Source organism: Microtus oregoni, unplaced genomic scaffold, assembly GCF_018167655.1.
Source record: "Microtus oregoni isolate MIOR12 unplaced genomic scaffold, Mior012 000016F_ref0000370, whole genome shotgun sequence".
Classification (NCBI taxonomy): domain Eukaryota; kingdom Metazoa; phylum Chordata; class Mammalia; order Rodentia; family Cricetidae; genus Microtus; species Microtus oregoni.
In genome coordinates this window covers 14,090,300-14,107,755 of record NW_024543075.1, presented here as the reverse complement: position 1 = coordinate 14,107,755, position 17,456 = coordinate 14,090,300, and positions in this window count along the sequence as shown.

The following is a 17,456-nucleotide window of genomic DNA, read 5'->3' as shown; positions in this document are numbered from 1 at the left end:
CCTGTAGCTAACCTAACAACAGAAGTGACATCCATTATAACCAGGATCCTGTCCTCAAATGAGGTGGGGGGTTGAGGACTAAATAGGAATGGCCACCAAGAGGCCAGAAACTTTGGGGGCCACCTCAGGATTCTGTCCACTTTGCTCTTTGCTTGTTCGTTCTTCTTGTGTGTGTGTCCATTGTTTAAATCTGTGTCTTCCTGACGGCACTGGATGCATTGTAAGCCCTTTATCCAAGATTTTCCCCCTTAGTTTTGCCTTTTTTTTTAAAGTTAGTTTATGTGTATGAATCTTTGCCTGCTTGTATGTATGTGTACAATGTGCATGCCTAGTGTCCATGGAAGCCAGAAGAGACCATTGTCCCCTAGAATCGGAGTTGAAGATGGTTGTGAGCTGCCATGTAGATGCTGGGAACAGAACCTGGGTCCTGTGGAAAAGCAGCCAGTGCTCTTAACCACTGAGTCATCTCTCTAGACCCACCCTTTTATTTTTGGGTTGTATATTCTGATTATAATTGCTCTAAAGCCCACTTTTACTGTTGATAGTTTGTCTCCGTTTATGACGAGCAGAAATTCTTTGTTTTCAATCAGGTCACATAAGGGTGTTTTGTTTTGTTTTGTTTTTTTTTTTACTTTTTCAAGGTTATAATTTTGTGTCCTGTTCACAAAATCTCTTAGTTCTTGTGCAGACCCTTTTCACATGGACTCTTCCCTTGTTTGAGCTTTTCCCATTTAAACCTCTTATCTTCCTAGAATGAGTACTTATGTCCTGTCTGGATATGTCCTGTATGCATGGAACTAAAGTTCCCTTTTCCCTACCTGAGTAGCGACTGGTCCAGCATTGAGAAGACCACCCTATGGAATTGCCGCGAGGCCTTTGGTAAATCAGGTGTCTATGGCCTTGCACGGGTCTGACCTGGGTTCCCTTTTGCTCAGTTGGTTTATCTATCTGTGTGCCAGCACCAGACTGCTAGCTTATGTTTTGAGACCTAGGCATCACCTTCAGAGGAAGCCCAGGAGCTGTCACCTCAATGGAGACAGTTTGCCGGCAAGGTGTTTCCTTATGCTAGAAAGCAAACATGGCTACGCGGCACAGGGAAGGTGAAAGTGGAAAATGGAGAGAATAAGACACATGTAGCTATGGAAAGAGATGTTCTGGAGACCCAAGGATGCTGGTGCGTACACGCGTGCCTGTGTGCTTTGTGTGTGCAGGTGCATGTGTGTGCATGTTCCCCACACGTGAGATCAAACTTTGGGTGTTGCTCCTCAGATGCCAGTCACCTTTGATGCTTTGGAGTTATTTCTGTATTGAGATAAGACCTCTTATTAGTCTGGGGCTCTCCCGCTGGCGCTCTGGCCAGTGAGCCCAGGTATTCACCTGTCCCTCCCTCCCCGCACTGGGATTACGTGTACACTCCACTTATGTGCATAAGCTCTTGCTGTTTGAACTCAGGTCCCCATGATCACACCGCAAGCAAACTTTCACCAACAGAGCTATCTCCTCAGCCCCTGAAGCCTCTGTTTTTAAGGATGAGAGGGGATGAGGTCATCAAAAGGAGTGTGAATCCAAAACACGTCTCACTGGAAAATGCTGGCAAGAAGCTGCCCATCTCCTCAGGAGCAGTCGCGAGAATACTAAAGTTCAGAAGGCGCCTGTGATCATCTTCTGGCGCTGGGCACAGGGTGTCCCCCTCGGCTGAGGGGCCAACTCAGAGAGCAGAGGTAGGTGGAGGGAGGGGGTCGAGCAGAAGGAGAAGGCAGATGCAGTGCTAAGAGTCGGGCAGGCTGGGTCTGCAGTGCTGGGGGAAGAAGCAGGAGGCAGAAGCAGAGCTCTGGGCCTGGTGGGGCCTCCAAAGGGAGGGGCTGTTGAGGGCCAGCTTGGGTGGGCATGGAGGGGAAAGCGGGCTTGATTGACCTTTCCTTCCTGGTCGTCTTATTCCTTCCTGGTCGTCTTATCGGTAACCTCCTCTAGTGTTAATGGTGGGCGTAGAAAATTAAAAGCAGAGAACACCACCCATTGTCTCTCTCATCCAGGGGCACATCCTTGCCCCCATAAAACCTTCCAGATTTGGGTCTGAGGACAAATTTGTCAAACCGTTGGAGCAGCAACACACACACTTGCTTCATCGCTTGCATCTTGCCTAGTGGATCAGCAAGGCTCACCCCAGGAATGAGGTTTCCTTTTGAATCTCAAACCAGGGAAGTTCAGCCATTAGGGAGGGGTTCTTGACTTTCCTCCGAGTGACCCAAGTGTCTGGGCTGGGTCTTCCTGAGGCTTAGGATGTAGGTTTTCTCCCTCTTTCTTCCCAAGCTGTAGGTCTTCCTGAAAGGAAGGGGGCATGGCTTCCAGGGTCCTGGTTTCTCAAGCTGGTGACTATTCCTTTTGAAGGAATGAAGAGCAAATTTGAATTTCCTAACTGGTGCCAGGTTGCAGGACCAGGCAAGAACATCCAGACATGGCAGCCAGGCAGGAAGAACACAAATGCCACAAGACAAGGCCTTAGGGCTCTCTGGGAGGATGGAGAAAGCAGGGTGGCAGCTGGCCAAGTGGAAAAGTACCTCAGCCGTGAATCACTGGGGACAATGCTCTGCCGGGGCCATGTCCTTTCCCATCTGGCACGCACAGAGCTTTCCGCTGAGAGTCACATCAAAAAATGGAATCAAGTTTGGGGCAAGAAACTAAATGAAAGTCAAGATGAAGATGTGTTGAACCTGGTTGGGGCCACAAACATCTGTTCGCACGGCAACCTCAGGCCGGAGCCTGCTGTATGACCCGCAGTGTAGACATGTTGGGCAAGTCAGACTTCCGTGTTGGGGGGAGGGCAATGCAGTCACCATCTGAACACAGGCTGACTGAGTAAAAAGGAGTGCCAATGTAAAACACCAAGTGTTCCAGTGTTTTAGGCCTCGAAGGTCATTACTCTGGTTAAAGAATAACTGGGAAGGGGGATGGCTCAGTGGTAAGAGTACCTGCTCTGTAAGCATGAGGACCTAAGTTCAAATCCACAGCACACATGTTCAGAAAAAACCTGGGTGTGTCTGGGTGTTCCAGTATCCCTAGCAATATGAAACAGAGATGGGTAGTTTCTGGGAGTTTGCTGGCCGGCCAACCTAACCCAAATGAGAAATTCCAAATCAGTGAGAGACTGCTGTCTCAAGGCAACAATGCAGATAGCACCAAAGGAGGATTTCCCAGTCTGGCCTCTACTTGCGCATGTGGGCAACAATGTAGATAGCACCAAAGGAGGATTTCCCAGTCTGGCCTCTACTTGCGCATGTGGGCAACAATGTAGATAGCACCAAAGGAGGATTTCCCAGTCTGGCCTCTACGTGCACATGTGCTCACGTGGGCATGTGTACTCATACACACACATGTATTATCAAATATGTGTAGTAATAGGAGCGGCGGGGCTGTGTCCCCAGCACCCCGGCCGCTTCCATGCTAGCTTATGCCCCAAAATAACAACACACAAATTGTATTCATTTAAACACTGCTTGGCCCTTTAGCTCTAGCCCTTACTGGCTAATTCTGATATCCGGATCAACCCATCTCTAATAATCTGTGAGCACCAGTCTTAGTGAGCACCGGTCTTACCGGGAAGATTCTAGCCTACGTCCATCCTGGGTCGGAGCTTCATCGCATGCATCTGCCCGGGAGCGGGGCATGGCGTCTCTCTGGCGTCTGCCCCCGAGAGGAGAGCTGTCGAGTCTGAGCTCACTTCCTCTTCCTCCCAGCATTCTGTTCTGTTTACTCCACCCACCTATGTTCTAAGCTATGAGCCCAAGCAGTTTGTTTATTACTTAACCAATGAAATCAACAGATTGATATATGACACTCCCACATCACTTCCCCTTTTTCTGTTTAAACAAAAAAAGAAGGCTTTAACCTTAACATAGCAAAATTACATATAACAAAACAGTTATCAAGTAAAAATTACAATAATCTTTATCATAACTAAGGAAAACTATAACTATAACTAACTATTCTTAACTCCATCAAAGACTTCAGAAAGATACAATATTACCTAAGCAAACAAGAAAAAAGCAACTTTTAAAACTCTAGAAATGACAGAGACATCTCGCTGCCTGGACAGTCATCCAAAGTTTCTCTGTACCGTTGGGGCATCCATCTTCGGCCTACAGGCCTATATATCCAGCAGACATTTCCATGAAGCAGGAAATTTCAAAGGCAGTTCAGTCACTATCTGCTGTGTCCTGCAGAATGTCTCGCAGACTCTTTCATGAGTCATGAACCCCAAAAGACCGTCTCACCTTTAGGCAAGTTCAGCAGTCCTCTCTCTGCGGGTTCTCTGTGTCCATTTTATGCAACAGTCCAGGCAAGAGCAGTTTCTTGCCCAAATGGCTATCAAACTCCATAAGGATCCTCTTCGATGCCCATCTTCTTCTTGAAGTAGATTAGTGCTGCCAGGAGCAGAGTGTCTCATTGTCATGAAAAGTCCTAAGTTATTAAAATATTTTAAATGCCATATTCTGCAGTTTTTGAAAGATATGAAGAATGTCTATCTAACTGAAATGTATTTTTATATATCTAGAAAATCTAACATGACTACAAGCTTTACTATTATCGATAATTATCCATTAGCAACCTATATTTCCTATTATACATTACATTTTAAATGAACTACACAATCACAATACCTTAATCAAGATCAGAAATACATATACATATAACAAATTTGACTGTAAAATCCATACCAATGCAAATTATTCATATCTATATCATATCCCCCTTTAAATGTAAAAGAACATTTATAAACAATATTTTGGGAATATGGGCGCAGTTTTTTCTCTCCAAACTGCTTCCTGCTGAATGGGGCACTGTTAATCAGATCATTTAGGGTGTAACCTGTGTGCCAGGTTTATCTCAGTTGGCAGTTGAGTGAAGTACTTTTTTTGAGGGTGTTCACAGGAACTTTTCGGGAGGTCGTGGTCTATCATACCATATCGGGATAGATGCAATCCACAGGGTCTGGTCCTCTGTGAAAACAAAAGAAGACCCTCTCCAAAGCATCATATCCTTAGACCCAAATTTTGAAATCGTAATACCCTTATATCCATTCTGGTTTAGCTTGGCAGCCCATGTAATGAAATGTCTCTCTGTACTTAGCTCCTTTACAGTCAAAAATTTTAAAGAAAACACAATGTACATAATCCAGACTCTCTGTGAATTTTCCATTTTTACGTGGCTTATTTTTCTTTATTTCTTTTAATCTCTTAACTATCTGTACTCTGTCTCTTTAAAGACTTTACCTTTTTTTTTTACCATTAACTTTATTCTCTATATTCTTTTTCTTCTTTCTCTCAAGCCTACGTACATTCATCCAACAGTGTGACTCATTTAGTGGTCTGAATCTGTCCTATTGTGAATCTGCAATTTTTTACTATCCAGAAGCACTTTTGATTTGCAAGGCGCTTAAGAATCTAAGCTGTGACATTCCTAGGTCAAAAACAGGTACTGCCTGCTGGCCCCGCCCAGTCCAACCTGGCGGAGCCGCTTGTGCCTCTGATCCTTGCACATTGCACCACTAGCATGGTGGAGCTGCTTGTGCCTCTGAGCTGCGGCACGCAATGTCCCCCTTTTAGGCACACAGCAGTCTAGTTGCCCTCAAACAAATCGTAGCACTTTATTTCAAATGCTCCATTCAAAAGCTCTGTCTTCCGCAGGAGCCAGACAGAGATCGCAATGGTGGCACAGTCCAGAAAGCTGGCATTTTAAAATAGCCAGTTTTTTCCTGCTGCTGAGTCAGGAAAATTTCAAAATGGAGGACATACTATTTTGTGCTAGCTCTGGGGCCGCCAGGTAGGAGCGGCACTCAGCACTTTAATTCTGAGACTGAGCGTGCAGCACAGAAATTCTTTTCATCCAAGTTACAGCCAAATCTGACACGCAGAGCACTGCACAGTCTGAAAACACACCATGCCCTTCCGCCTGCCTAAGCCTGATTTGGCTGTCTGCCCAGGTGCAGTTGGGGAGCGCTGAGCCATCAGCACGGTCTCAGAGCACTCTCCTTCCTATCCCAAGCGGGAACACAAACATCCAGTCCCCTAAAAAGCCTTTGAAATGCTTTAAAGCCAGAGTTCACGCTGGCAGCACAGCCCCAGGAAGCCGCGCTTTAAAATGACGCAGCATTTTTTATGCTGCTGTTGCTGAATCAGGAAATCTCTCTACAACACGCCACCAACAAACAGCAAAAATCTGTGTTAAACTCTCTCTTCCTTATTTTTAAGCCTTCTCAGGTTTTTAAGTGGATTTAGCCCCACGTTGGGCGCCATCTGTAGTAATAGGAGCGGCAGGGCTGCGTCCCCAGCACCCCGGCCGCTTTCATGCTAGCTTATGCCCCGAAATAACAACACACAAATTGTATTCATTTAAACACTGCTTGGCCCTTTAGCTCTAGCCCTTACTGGCTAATTCTGATATCCGGATCAACCCATCTCTAATAATCTGTGAGCACCAGTCTTAGTGAGCACCGGTCTTACCGGGAAGATTCTAGCCTACGTCCATCCTGGGTCAGAGCTTCATCGCATGCATCTGCCCGGGAGCAGGGCATGGCGTCTCTCTGGCGTCTGCCCCCGAGAGGAGAGCTGTCGAGTCTGAGCTCACTTCCTCTTCCTCCCAGCATTCTGTTCTGTTTACTCCACCCACCTATGTTCTAAGCTATGAGCTCAAGCAGTTTGTTTATTACTTAACCAATGAAATCAACAGATTGATATATGACACTCCCACATCAAATATGTACACATACAAAATAAGTGAGTGACTGAATACATATGCGTATGTTACCCACATAGTGTCAGTATGTAGAAAGGCCTGTCTGTGACTCTCAGCATCGCTGCTTAGAGTTGGTTGAGTCTTCAGAAATATGGGACACTCTGTCCCTGCCCCAGCTGTTTCTAACAGCTACATTGACAGGCTATTTAAACAGCATGCAGTTTGCCCATTGAAGTTGTTCAGTTTGATGTGTTCAGTATATTCAGACACACACAACCATCACAATGACTTGTTTTTAGTATGATTTTTTGAGGTTTTGAAGCAAGGTGACTTGAGACTGGCCTCAAACTTGACATGTATCAGAGGATGATACTCTTTGACACTCCTGCATGCATCTCCCAAGTGCTGAGAGTATAGCCCGCCATGTCTGGCAGCCATCATAATCTTCTATCTCTTTCAGCCAGGTGGTGGTGGCAACATCTTTAATCCCAGCACTCATGAGACAGGCAGGCAAATCTCTGTAAGTTTGAGGCTAACCTGGTCTACAGAGTAAGCTCTGGAATGGCCAGGGTTACAGAGAGAAAACCTGTCTCAAAAAAAAAAAAAAAGAAAAAAAAGAAAAAGAAAAGAAGGAAAGAAAGAAGAAGAAAAAGAAAGGAAGGAAGGAAGGACAGAAAGTGGAAGCATCCCACTTTCTGGCTGTTATGAATAATGTCACTATGGGTGGTGACCCCAAGCTTCTGTGTGCACATGTTCCTTTTTCTTGGCTATACGTATGCTTAGGTATAAAAATGTGGGTCACATGGGAGTCCTTTGTTTAACTGAAGAAGGGCCAACTGTCTTCCGGAGCCATGGCACCATTTACATTCCCCCAATCAGGACTCTGATTTCCCATACCCTTGCAGTATTGCTGTCTGACTTTCTCATCCTTTCATTGGAAGGTTTCGATTTGTCGGCTGCTGATGCTTGGTGTAGCATCTTCTCATGTGTTGTTGGTGCCCCTCGAGTTTTCCTTCCTTCATTTGGGTCCTTCCCACTCCCTGACACTCACACTTTTATTTTTTGAGGGACAGGTTTCTCTTTGTAGTCCTGGCTGTCTTGGAACTTGCTTTGTAAACCAGGGTGGCCTCAGATTTAGAGATCCGCCTGCTTCCATTTCCTAAGTGCTGGGATTAAAGGCATGTGCCACCACACCTGTCTCCTTTTTTGTCCCCTTAAAAGTTTATTAGTTTGAAATAGTTTCAGGCCTAAATAGAAGCTTCAAAAACATTACCCCAATGCAGAATCTCACTGCCTTATGACTTGTCTGTCTGCCTGCCTGAAATGTCTATCTGAAACATTTGAAATGAATGAGTTGCTGGCCGTGGTGGTACATGCCTATATTCCAAAGAGGAGGATGTGGGAGGCAAAGACAGCAGGATTAATTAAAGTTTGAGACTGGCATGATTTACATAATGAATTCTGGGCTAGCCAGGGCTATACAGCCTCACTATTCCATCTCAGACAGACAGACAGACAAATGCCCCAAAACAAAATAAGTTATAGACATGTATATATATATTTGTATATATGTGCACACACACATATATACATATACATATATATAGGCCCTTTATATCTAAATATTTCAGCATTTATAAAAAATCTCATAATGAAACAGAATTTTATACAATTAACATATGTTAATAATGTCTAAAAATGCTAAACCAAAATTTTCTCTTATGATATGATCAAAATGAGAAAACCAATCTTGACTAAGTACTATGATCTACCAAACTTAGTCAAGTTTGCCAAATTCCTGTGATACGTAACAGAAGGAAAGTGAAATTTAAGGACTATTATATTGCCACTAATCTCTTAAATTTTTGATTTTATTTTGACTTTTTAACAGCTTTTCTTAAGGTATAAATAATATCTCAAATTTTATAAAATTAATTTCATAAAATTATATAAAACTAATTTATGAGATTAATTTTAAAATTAATACATTTTAAAATTTTTGTCATGATGTTAATAGCCATATAGAATACTAATTAGTTCTATAAAAAGACTTCTTTTATCTTCATGTACATGATTTCGGGTTTGAGTCCCTATCAGTTTTCTTTGGTGAACCATGACCATGCCTAGCAGTGATTTTTGAAGTCTCCAAAAGGAGGACTCCACAACGATGTTTTCTCCAGGACTATGATAACACCACTAAGCTGAAAAACACCACTTAAAGATCGGCTTTGGACTACAAACTGCTCAGAACAATGTTGAGGTGGATAGCTGAGATGCTCCAGCCTCACAGACTACTCTAACCAGGACTTGAGACAAGCCCAGCACTTTCCCACTATACAGAGATTGAACAACAGGTGATACAGCTACCACTCCCAAAACTTGACCATTATTAACCCATTTTTTTCTTCTCAGGATCCCTTAAAGATGTCATTGCCCCAAGACAGAAGGCAGTAAATTTAAGAATAGGATACCCACATTCCCAAGAGGTAGGGTGCGTGGTTTTTGGTCATTCATTGGGTTATGGATATTTGACATTGTTTAGGGAGATTGGTTACAATTTGTTATTGGTAATGGTCATGGAAAAGAGTAAACAAAAGAGATTAGATTCAAGGTTCTTCTTTTGAAAAGAAAAAAGGGGATATAGATATGATAGGATAAAAGGGTAGATTATTGAATCTATTTTTAAAAAGCAACTACCAATTTTAAATATTTTACATTGGTTTGAACTTTTGTATACTGTATACAAATTTTGTATATTGATACAAATTTGAGACTAATTTTTTAGAACATACTGTACATACATTTCTATTCTTGTTCAAGTTATTGCACCTATACAGCTCATTTAATAATGTAATGTAAATTTTTATTCTTTGAAAGTTATTATTACCAACTAATTAGGATAATAAGGAAATGCACCTATTACAGTCGAATTTGCAGTCACATTAGGTATGTTTACAAGATCGAACAGAGATATATTTTAAATAGATAGGTCATCCTCAAACACTTCAGAGTTCTGTAGAATATGGCATTTAAGATGTTTTAATAATATAGGTTCTTTTTTAGTGACAATGAGACATGTCTGCTCCTGGCAGTACCACTCTACTTCAGAGAAGATGATGGGAATCGAAGACACTCCACGTGGAGTTTACTTTCTTTGTGGCAAAAGTAAGCCACTGGGCAAGAAAGTGCTCTTTTCTTGATTGTCGATGGCATGTTGTCCAAACTGGATAAGCAGGACACAAAAGAGAGTGACTCTAAAACCTTATTAAGACAAGGTGGGACAGTCCTTCAAAAATCCTGTTTCATAGAAAAGTCTGTCTAATGTTCTAGGCCTGTAGGCCAAAGATGGGTCCTCCATTGTTGCAGAGGAATTGTGGGTGACTGTCCAGGCAGCAGCTGTTTCTGTCATTTCTCACATTTTTTGGAAGTTACTTGCTCACACTTCCTGCTTACTCAATTCATATTATTTCCTTCTCAGGTCTCTGAGGGAGTTGAAAAAATAGTTATAGTTTTCCTTGTTTACCATACGCAGAAAGGAAATTCACTAAAGAAATGTAAAGTATATAAGGTTGAGAGACATAAAAAGATAATTTTGAATTGGTAATTGGTAATGCAAGTTAGAATAGAAAGTGAATTATGTACAACACTTGGGACTCAACAAGATAGGATAGATAATGGAGTATTTTCTCTGAATTTGTCAAGTGCAAATGGACTGGACATTGTTGGTGGATTTATTGCCTGTATATACAGTATATAGTTATTGTACTTGGTGTATATAGTTTTTCTTATATTAGTTATAGCCTTCTTTTTATTTTAGACAGGAGGGGGGAATGTAGGGATATTTTATGTTTTAGCAAATAAAGCTTGTCTGAAGATCAGAGTGCTGAGCTAAGCCACTAGAGGCCAGGGAATGGTGGCATACACCTTTAATCCCAGGACTTGGGGGACAGAGGCAGAGGGATCTCTGTTAGTTTAAGGCCACCCTGGACTACAAAAGATTGAATCTGTCTAAAAGAGAAACAGAGCTCACATAAAGGCAGTCCCAGTACTTAGAATCACATTCTGGGATTAGAGGGAGATGGAGACAGGAGTGATATGGCTGAGTGGAGAGAGGAATATAAGGTGGAAGGAGACAGGAGCTCAGGGCAGTCTGAGGGTTGGTGGAGACAGATGCAGTCTGGAGATGCAGTCTGAATACAGGATCACCCCTTTGGTCTGAGCATTGGTCGAGGTAAAAGAACTCTCTAGTAGCTGGCCACTGTGCCTCTCTGCTTTTCAGCATTAACCCCTATACTTGACTCTGGGTTTTTATTAAGACCAACTAAAATTCATGCTACATCTAGCACCCAGCATGGGGCACAAACCTACCACCCTGGTATTAAAAGAAGAGGACGTTTACCCCAAGGTCACCCAAGTCTGGGGTAGAATAGTCAGGGCGTCTAACCCTTTTGTCTGTTGTGGGGAAGGACATATCTCCTCAGGCTGACTGAGACAGTAAGCTGGCTTGGCAAGAGGACAGTGCCCTTGTCTCTGCCTCATGATTCTGTACCCTGGCACATGGTACCCTTCCCTTCCAGGACCAAGCGGGCTGTGAGAAAGTGGGAGACAGATCAAGGAATCTCTTGGGGACCTGGGATGTTGGGGCATAGCCAAACATGTACCCTGCATTTTTACCGTGGGAGGGTCTGTGCTCACCACTGAACAGGAGGACAGACATGGTGACAGGTGGGGGTAACTGTGCCTTTGTTGCATTCTTACCCCAGCTGCTGAAGTCTGCACCTCACCTTCTAAATTAGTGACATTTTCCCTCGTGATCTGGCAAAGCAATTTAAGGGAGAACTGATCTGTTTTGGCTCTCTATGGTTGTGAGAATGTGTAGCTGGAAACAGAAATGGGCTGTTTTAGAAGGTTGCGAAAGCCTCATTGGAGGAAAACAGGCTACTTAGAGCCTTATGTTCTTACCATCATCTCTGTCATGATGGATTCTAGCCCTTTGGAACTGAAGCCAAAATCAACCCTTTCTCCTTTAAGGTGCTTTGATCAGAGTATTTTCTCGTAGTAACAGAAGCTAAACCAAGACAGGAATAATGTAAAACACTGTCTCCTGGACAGATGCTGTGGGGTACCAGCTATCTGCACAAGACTGACTTATCAACACTGTAGTATGGATGGGGAGGTACAGGGTATGGGGGAGTCATTATTCTTCAGGGTGTGGCTGTGGATAGGTTGCCCATGCTCCTGTGGCTAGCCCAACACCTGTGAGAATGTGGGCAGCACCAACTGGGATCACAAACAGTGGGTTTGCTTGTTTGTTTGTTTTATTTTTCAAGACAGGGTTCTCTGTTTAGTCCTGGCTGTTCTGGAACTAGTACTGAAGACCAGGCTGACCTTGAATTCAGGAGATCCGCCTGCCTCTGCCTCCTGAGTGCTGGGATTAAAGACATGCGCTACCATTGTCAGGTTTTAGTGGGTTATTTAAAGTAAAGAAGAGAAAGTAAAGCATGGTGCATGCCTTTAGTCCCAGCCCTCGGGAGGCAGAGGTAGGTGGATCTCTGAGTTTGCGGTCAGCCTGGACCACAGAGTACATTCTGGGATAGATAGAACTACACAGAGAAACCCTGTCAAAAAACAAAATAGTAAAAATATAAAAGAAAACAAAGAAGAGATAAAGGTGGGAGGGGGATATGTTGGTGAGGAGTCAAGGGTTATGATTTAGATACATTGTATACTTGTATGAAATTGTCAAATAATAAATAAAAATACTACTTACAATTTCCTTTAAAAAACTTAGGTCTGACCAGGATGGTGGTATCACACGCCTTTAATCTCAGCACCTGGAAAGCAGAGGTAGGCAGATCTCTGTGGGTTCAAGGCCAGCCTGGTCTACAGAGCAAGTTTTAGGACAGCCAGGACTACACAGACAAACCCTGTCTCAAAACATCCACCCACCTACCCACTCCCTAGGGAAAAAAACCCAACTTAGGTCTGGGGTCTCTAAGTAGGCCTATTGGAAGTATGACTTAAACTTTCCTTTCTTTGAATAATTTTTCTTGAAGGTACCATGTCCCAAAGGCGACCTGGGCTCATGCTTTGCCTGTTGCCTCCGAATAATAGTCTTGTCATTCATTGCACGTTGGCATCTACCTGTGGTTCTGTGGGAACCCATGTTCATCTGAGCCTCATATGGGGAGGAGTTTGGTCACAAGCCTGGCACGCTGAAGTTTTCTAAAGCTCCTGTGTTGGAAGGAGCCTGTCAGTGCAGTCATGTGGACTTGTGCAATTGGTTTAATTTGAGGGACCATTGAAACTAGAGATAAGTCAAATGACACCAAATGCATCATTTTTAAGAGCGACAGAGCAGCGACGGATATTGGGATTGCTGTTTAGGGGTCCAGCCTTCTGTAATGAATAGCCATGGATGGCAGTGCTTCTCAAGTGTATTAGAAGTCCTCAAAAGCCAGGCAGTGGAGGTGCACGCCTTTAATCCCAGCACGCAGGAGGCAGAGGCAGGCAAGATCTCTGTGAGTTCGAGGCCAGCCTGGTCTACAAGAACTAGTTCCAGGAAAGGTTCCAAAGCTACAGAGAAACTCTGTCTCAAAACAAAACCCTCAAAAAATATCCTAAACCATTCTTGCCTTTGTTTTTGTGCTGAAGTATCACCCTGAAAATGAAATGTTACAAAGCCACCGGAGTCTCTTTAGCCTGCTGGGTTCCACTAACCTAATCGCCATTCTCAGTCAAAGTGCTCCTCAACAGAATAACATCTATATTTTAAAATGTTATTGAATCCATTTTTTCCCAATCTACCATTTATGATGCAGCAAAGTGATTCTCTAAAGACACAACTTAATAACTGGCTGGAGACTTGTCCCAGAATCTGTGAGAAGTCCCAATTCTTCTCCTCCTCCTCTTTCTTTTTTGTTTTGTTTTTTGTTTTTCAACACAGGGTTTCTCTGTAGACCAGGCTGGCCTCTGCCTCCCGAGTGCTGCGATTAAAGGCGTGTGCTACCACCTCCCGGTGACGTCCCAATTCTTTAGGAGGGCAGTGAGAGCCCTTCTTCACGTCCTTCACCTGGGAAGCACCACCTCTTCAGCCTCCTGTCCTGCTCTCAAATGCGGTTACCGTTCAACCTAGAGTCTCCCACCTATAGGGACCCACAGCACTGCCCCCAGGTGGGTGCATGCTTCTACCTGCCCAAATCCTCCCTGTCCTTGCAGATACAGTCCAACCTCTTTTTAAAAGTTTTAAAATATTTTAGTAGATATATATTGGTACATATTTATAGGATACAAGAGGATCACCCAATATGTGTGCATGAAGCATTGTGCTAAGAGCCAGTGTGAACAGCCTTTCTGCTGCCTCAAACGCCTATCATTTCTAAATGCGGGGGACTTCTTGGATTATTCCAGCTGTCTTTCTCTCTTCTTTTCTTTTCCTTTCTTTTCTTCCTTCCTTCTTTCCTTCCTTCCTTCTTTCTTCTTCTTTCCAAAAAATTTTAAAATAATTTTATGTGTATAGATTTTTTGGCATATGTATATATGTACCACATGTGTGCAGTGCTCACAGAGGCCAGAAGGAGGCATAAGATTCCTTAGAATCTGTAACTGGAGTTACAGATGGTTTTGAGGCATCCTGTGGGTGCTGGGAGCTGAACTCCAGCCCTCTGGAAGAGCAGTCAGTACTGTTCACTGCTGGGCCACCTCTCCAGCCCTCTTTTACTTATCTCGAACTATATTACTATATTAGTTACTTTTCTTATTGTTGTGACATATATGACAAAAGCAGTTTAAGGAAGGTTTGTTTGTACAGTCAGTCTGTCATGGTGGGAAGTGACTCTCGGCATGACGGCAGGGTTATGGGCGGTAAGTCACCTTGCACCCACCGTCAGGAAGCAGAGAGATGAATGCTGGTGTTCAGCTCACTCTCTCCTTTTTCTGTAGCCTGGGACCTCAGATCACGGGATGGTATTCCACCCCCACCCCTATTCCTCACCCCCACCCTACCCCACCACTGCACCTGCTCATGGTAGGTCTTCTCACTTCCACTGACCATCTTTGGAAATGACCTCATAGACACTCCCGGACGTTTGTCTCCTGGGTAACCTGTAGAGTTGAAAATCAAGATTAACCATCAAGTCATGGAGTGCTATAGCCCACAGTCACCTGACTATGCTGTGAATGCTAGGCCCAATGCTCCTAGCTCACTAAGTTATAGCCCATAGTTACCTGTCTATGCTGTGAACGCTAGGCCCAATGCTCCTAGCTCACTAAGTTATAGCCCATAGTTACCTGTCTATGCTGTGAACGCTAGACCCAATGCTCCTAGCTCACTATGTGTTGGTACCCATTTTCTCCATCCCGTTTTTCTCCTCTTCCCGTCTCCAATGGCCACTGTTGTACTGTGTTTCCCAACCCCTTAGTGCCCCGATCTCCCAGCCCCTACCAGGCACCCACCATCACCCTGCACTTGGTTTCTTATGCTCCCTCTCTGCCGTGTGACAGGCACTGGCTTTTTGAAACTTAGAGGGCCAACTCAAGTGGCAACTTTCATTTATGTTCATTCAAACTTGGATAAAAATGAAAACTCAGTTTTTCGTTTGCCCCAGCCACTCGTCCGCTATCTCGCTGTCACACCTAGCTGTCACACTGAGAACATTTCCACTGTTGCAGGGAATGTAGACTCTGAGCTCCTGGGGGCCAAGTTCAGTCCCTCAATACTACATACAGAATTCTGCTGAGGGCCTGCGTGCTATCCTGTCATGTGGCCCGTGCTGAAGAGACTTCTCTTACAGTGAACCAAACGGAACGATATGGGATTGCCTCGGGAAAGATGGGCAGAGTGCATCAGTGTGGCCTTCCGATGCTGGAGTGTTGAGAGCGGAGGTATGCTCAAGAGAATGCAAGCCTAAACCAGTTCAGAAGGAGTTCCATCTGGTGGCAGGCTTCTGTTACTACGAGAAGGGAGGGATAGGTGGGGCGGAGGGGGATGGAAGTGTCAATACGGTTGCCTGCAGCCCTGGGATTGATGGGCAGCCTGACTCAAGGGGCAGTTTGGCGACAGCCAGGACACTGGAAAGGAAATGGAGAGACCTGGACTTGATCTTGCTGGGACTAACAGGGGCTGGAGTGCAAAGAGCCCAGGAAGAGTCAAAATCACCAATACAGTTCCTTTGGTCTGGGGCCGTATGAAGTACATGCATCCCAGTTCCCAGGCATTTTGGGTGTTTTGCACACGCGAGTGAACTCACACCCCACGCGGATGACAGATCTTTCTCCTGCTGCACAGTGGCCATAGCTTCTGGGGTCAGCTCAGCCTTTTGCTGAGTAAGGCTTTGGCAGCTGCGGTGTCTCCTTATTCATTATTCATGAATAGATCAACTGTTCAGAACTGAAGCTTCGATGTAAGAAACTGGGGTTGAGAAAGAGTGACAGGGAACTTGCCCGTTTGCCAGCAGAGCTGCCCTCTTCACTCTGGAAAACACTTCTCTAGGAAATGGTGCCAAGACCTGATGGAAGAGAAATGAGTTTTCATGATGTGTCCAAAAAGTGCACTAAAAGGAAAAAGAAACATTCTCTCTATAAGTGGCTGCAGAAGAGAGAAAGCATAAAGCATTATGGTCAGGGCCACCACAACATGAGAAACTGTTGAAGCGTTAGGAAGGGTGAGAACCACCACTCTAGTGAGACTTTGGGAAGGATTTACTGGGATCTGCTCTGGTTTGGATATGATTTTTTTCCCCCCGATATAAGATTTTTCTGGGTAGCCCTAGCTGCCCTAGAACTCTCTCTGTAGACCAGGTTGGCCTTGATCTCAGAAATTTGCCAGCCTCTGCCTCCCGACTGCTGGGATTAAGGGCTTGCTTAGCCTTTCCAGCCTTCATTCTCACCTGAAAAACAAGGGGGTTGGACAACGAGGAGTTTCGCTACTCACCGCCACATCTTTCCTTTTATACCACCAGCCTACTGGGATGGAACCAAGTTTGCTGATAAGCTTTGCAAATATACCCCCTTGTTTCTCTCCTTTAGTTTATTACAATAGAGGAAAGCACAAGGTCTCCAGCACATCCTGAGAAGAGTGGATCTTGGGTCAAGGACTCCCCCTCCTTAGCCCGTCTCTATGTTGTTGTAGGATTCGAGGATTCCAGCTGGGACACCAAAGTATTTCTCACGGGAGGCCCCTTCCTGCTGCCCCTTGGTGGGAGGGACCCTCTAGGAGGACCTGGTGGCAGTTGAAACTTAACATGGGGTGGGGTAAGCTTTGAGGAGAGTTGCATTTGGGTTTTAGTTTTTAAAAGTATTCTTACTGAAAAAAAATTGTGCACAAGGGACAACCCAGAAGTAGACCAGAGCAAGGTCAACAGCACTTGTTGTTGGGGGCGGGGGAAGGGCGAGGAGGCAGCTCAAGTGGGATGTGCACAAACCGCTTGATTCTCTGGTTCTCCAATACAAGATTTAAGTGTTTAGTGTTGGCCAGTAAGTGTGTCAGGCACAGAGACCCCCTTCCAGGCTTACAATTGCTCTTCCAAATGATTCTTACATCTATGTCCCAAAGAAGTGACTGTCATTGAAATCCTCACGTGAGAGCTCAAAGACAGATAGGGACCCGGTTGATTTGCCCAAGTGTTGGGACAGCGCCTCTGTGCCGTAAAGACGCGTTCCCTGACTACTCAAGGTGAAAAGAAAAACAAAACAAAACAAAACAAAAAAACAACAAAACAGAAAAA